The 4,997-nt window shown below is 41.7% G+C and overlaps 1 non-coding gene across 1 annotated transcript; it reads left to right on the top strand.

Annotated features, from left to right (window-relative positions):
• Window positions 1–3,391: 3,391 nt before the first annotated feature.
• LOC141681571 (small nucleolar RNA R71) lies at window positions 3,392–3,498 on the top strand. Its single transcript, XR_012559000.1, has one exon. It is a non-coding gene; the product is annotated as a small nucleolar RNA R71 (small nucleolar RNA).
• Window positions 3,499–4,997: the final 1,499 nt, after the last annotated feature.

A 4,997-nucleotide genomic window follows, 5' to 3' on the forward strand; every position in this document is an offset into this window, starting at 1 on the left:
CCTATCTTGTGAAGTAGAATCGGGATTCTCCAACCTAGAGAGATGGTCAGCTACTTGATTCTCAGTACCTTTTCTATCTTTGATCTCTAACTCAAATTCCTGAAGTAAAAGCACCCAACGAATGAGTCTCGGCTTCGAATCCTTCTTAGAAACCAGATAGCGAATAGCTGCATGATCAGTGAATACTGTTACTTTCGTACCAAGCAGATAAGATCGAAATTTCTCAAAGCCAAAGACTATAGCCAAAAGCTCCTTCTCAGTAGTGGTGTAGTTCAATTGGGCACCATTTAAAGTCTTACTTGCATAGTAGACCACATGGAAGAGATTTTTCTTGCGTTGTCCCAGAACTGCACCTACCGCATAATCACTCGCATCACACATCATCTCAAATGGTTCTGTCCAATCTGGTGCTGTAATGACTGGTGTCGTGATCAAACTCTCCTTGAGAGTCTCGAATGCTGCCAAACATTCATCATCAAATTTGAAAGGCACATCTTTCTCAAGCAAATTGCACAACGGCTTAGATATCTTTGAAAAGTCCTTGATGAATCGACGATAAAAACCCGCATGACCAAGAAAACTACGGATTCCTTTCACAGAATTAGGTGGGGGAAGATTTTCAATGACTCCCACCTTGGCCTTGTCCACCTCCAGACCCTTGCTAGAGACCTTATGCCCAAGGATAATGCCTTCACGCACCATAAAATGACATTTCTCCCAATTAAGCACCAAATTAGTTTCCACGCATCTTTTGAGTACGGCGCGCAGTTTATTCAAACATTCATCATATGAGTGTCCAAAGACGGAGAAGTCATCCATGAACACTTCGACGTTATTTCCAATCATGTCAGAGAATATAGCCATCATACATCTCTGAAAGGTGGCCGGTGCGCCACATAACCCAAACGAAACTCTGCGAAAAGCAAATGTGCCAAATGGACAAGTGAAGGTAGTCTTTTCATGATCCTCTGGTGCAATACAAATCTGATTATACCCGGAATAACCATCCAGAAGACAAAAATACTCATGACCCGCCAATCTGTCAAGCATCTGATCAATAAATGGAAGGGGGAAGTGATCCTTCCTTGTGGCTTTGTTCAATTTTCTATAATCCATGCATACTCTCCATCCTGTAACTGTTCGAGTAGGGATGAGCTCATTCTTTTCATTTGCGACCACAGTGATACCTCCCTTCTTAGGTACACATTGTACGGGGCTCACCCACGAGCTGTCAGAAATAGGATAAATGATGCCTGTATCTAGCCATTTCAGAATTTCTTTCTTCACCACCTCCTTCATGATGGGATTCAGTCTTCACTGCTGTTCCACAGTTGGCTTACTACCTTCCTCTAGCAGAATTTTATGCATAAAATATGAAGGACTTATCCCCTTGATGTCTGCTATGGTCCATCCTATAGCCGATTTGAATTCTCTCAAAATCCTTAAGAGCTTGTCTTCCTCACTACCTGAAAGGTCAGATGAAATAATAACAGGTAACGTAGATGAATCACCTAAAAAAGCATACCTCAAGTGTTCAGGTAATGGCTTGAGCTCCAAGGTAGGTGCTTCCTCTATTGATGGTTTGAGCTTCCCTTCAGCGTTCTTGAGGTCAGAAGTACCAAGAGATTCAAATGGTATGTCCAGCTTTCGCTTCCAGGGAGAAGCGTTCAGATATTGTAATTGCTCGTTGCTATCTTCATCATCGCTGTCAAAATCCCCCACTAAGGCCTTTTCCAATGCATCAGACATTAGCATGTGATCGAGTTCCGAAGTAACCGCAGAATCAATCACATCCACTTTTAAGCACTCCTCATCTTCTGTAGGGAATTTCATTGCCTTGAATACGTTGAAGGTCACATCCTGATCTTGGACCCGCATAGTAAGTTCACCTTTTTGCACATCTATCAAGGTACGGCCAGTAGCCAAGAAAGGCCTCCCGAAGATTACGGGAATCTTCTTATCTTCCTCAAAATCCAGAATAACAAAATCTGCTGGAAAGAAGAGCTTATCCACTTTGATGAGCACATCCTCAACTATGCCCCTTGGGTAAGTAATGGAATGGTCAGCCAATTGTAGTGACATGTACGTGGGTTTTGGATCAGGCAGATCCAGTTTTTTAAAGATCGACAACGGCATCAGATTAATGCTTGCTCCCAAATCACAAAGGCACTTGTCAAATGTCAGATTGCCAATTGTGCAAGGAATGGTGAAGCTTCCTGGATCTTTCAGTTTTTGTGGTAACTTTTGTTGCAGAACAGCGCTGCATTCTTCCGTGAGAGCAACGGTTTCCAGGTCATCCAGTTTCACCTTCCTTGAAAGAATAGTCTTCATAAACTTCGCATAACTAGGCATTTGTTCCAGAGCCTCAGCGAAAGGTATATTGATGTGAAGTTTCTTGAACACCTCCAGAAACTTCCCGAACTGTCTATCCAGCTTTTGTTGCTGCAATCTCTTAGGAAAAGGTGGTGGAGGATAGAGCTGTTTCTCCCCTGTATTAGCCTCAGGCAGAGTGTGTTCAACAGTAGTCTTCCTTGGTTCCGCCGCTTTCTCCTTTTGCTTAGATTCTTCACCTCTAATTTCAGCTTCTACTTCTTTTACCTTTTCAGCATCAGCTACTTTTCCAGACCTTAAGGTAATAGCCTTGACTTGCTCTTTAGCTTCCTTCCTGCCTGGTACTTCCGTGTCACTGGGAAGAGTGCCAGGTTGACGATTGAGCACTGCATTGGCTAATTGACCAATTTGATTTTCCAAGGTCTTGATAGAAACCGCCTGACTCTTGCACAACAGCTTAAGTTCCTCAAAATCAGCACTAGTAGGTGCAGCTGCACTTCCCTGTTGAGGATATGATTGCCTTGTAGCATACTGCTGTGGTTGCTAGAATCCAGGTGGGTTAAACTATTTACTCACTCCTTGCTGATATGGTGGTTGAATAGCATTCTGATTATTCCCCCAGCTGAAATTTGGATGATTTCTGTTGTTAGGATGATAGGTCGCTGGCACAGGCTGCTGTTGTCGCTGATAATTATTCACGTACTGAACAGATTCGTTTACAAGAGAACACTGATCCGTAGCATGAGAACCTGCACAAAGCTCACAAACCATAGCTATTTGATTAACTCCATACGTAGACAGAGAATCAACCTTCATTGATAGCGCTTGGAGCTGGGTTGCAATAGCGGTGGCTGCATCAACTTCCAGAATACCTGCTACCTTGCCTGATATCATCCTCTGAGTTGGGTTTTGATGCTCATTTGCAGCCATCGTCTCGATAAGATTATACGCCTCAGTATAGCTTTTAGCCCATAAGGCGCCTCCAGCTGCTGCATCGAGCATGGGCCGAGATTGGGCCCCCAAACCATTATAGAAACCAGTGATCACCATCCAATCCGGCATTCCATGATGTGGACATTTTCTCAACATTTCCTTGTAGCGTTCCCAAGCCTCGCACATAGATTCTGTAGGTTGCTGCGCAAACTGAGTAAGAGCACTCCTCATAGCAGCAGTCTTTGTCATCGGATAAAACTTCACCAGAAACTTTTGCGCAAGATCTTGCCACGTAGTGATGGACCCAGCTGGTTCAGAATGTAACCAGTCTTTAGCCTTGTCCCTTAGTGAGAATGGGAAAAGCCTCAACTTGATAGCCTCATCAGTCACGCCATTATACTTAAAAGTGCTGCAGATCTCGACAAAATTCCTTATGTGCATGTTGGGGTCTTCAGTTGCCGCTCCTTCAAAAGAAACAGAATTCTGCACCATCTGAATAGTGCCCGGCTTGATTTCAAAGGTGTTAGCTTGAATAGCCGGATGAAGGATGCTTGACTGAATGTCATCAATTTTAGGCCGAGAAAAATCCATAAGAGCTGGATCAGCTTGAACAATACGATCTCCCATGTTTACTGGTTCTTTCTGCTCAGTTTCTGAATCCGAATCCTCAAAATCTAACTTCTCCGGAATATCAAGAACTTCGTCTGTCTCCTCAGCTGTATCTAAAGTCCTCTTACGAGCACGAGAACGAGTTTGCATAAACGCTTGCTAAAGTACCTAAAACACAACCAGAAAAAATAAGTAACTACTACGTCCTAATCACTGAGTCCTAATGACCAATGATGGTAAGTACATAAACTAAACAAATACGCCGAGTCCCCGGCAGCGGCACCAAAAACTTGTTAGGGCGAAAACACGCGCTAATATTCACGCAAGTATACGCGTTCGCAAGTAATATAGAATATTTTCTAGTTCGTTCCCTCAGAGACTCAGACTAAATTATTGTCTAATTAAACTCACTCACCAATGTATGATTACTTCTCAATGTTAAGATAATAACACTTAAAATTGTTGATTAAATATTAACTATAATTAACTACTTAATTAACCACTTAACTAACACTTCAATTTATCAATAATAAAACACTCATGAGATCACAACTTCATTATTACTTCCTTCTATAGCCATTGTTATTACCTTTAGCATGTGACAGTGATGATATTAATCGAATAACACGAAACTGATAAAAGCCAACTTTCATTGTACTAATACCATTCTACCAAGCATCCACAATTAAGATAGAAGTCGAATAGTCATCAATTATGTTGAGTTCCTATATGTCTACAGAAATTGACAACACAACGATTTAAGCACAAGTTATTCCTTTTTGATTACATAGGGCAAATAAAACTGTTAGAGTTACCTACTAATCATGCACAACGTACATGAACCTATGCTAGCATGGCAAGTTCTAAATCTCAAGATCCACCGTCGCTTCACAAGAGATTAACACCCTATCTCATATGTTCGCGACGCACATAAGACGAATACGCACAACCAATACTAGATATCAAGCAATCATCACACACTAAAGTATTAAACAATTAACTAAAGAATTCCATAATAAATCCGTTGCAACCCCATGATCACGATTAGCCCATAATAGAACTTATCGCCATCATGGGTTCATATGAAATCATGATAAACAAACACAAGAAAATAATAACTAAAC

Source organism: Apium graveolens, chromosome 8 (genome assembly GCF_009905375.1).
Source record: "Apium graveolens cultivar Ventura chromosome 8, ASM990537v1, whole genome shotgun sequence".
Lineage (NCBI taxonomy): Eukaryota > Viridiplantae > Streptophyta > Magnoliopsida > Apiales > Apiaceae > Apium > Apium graveolens.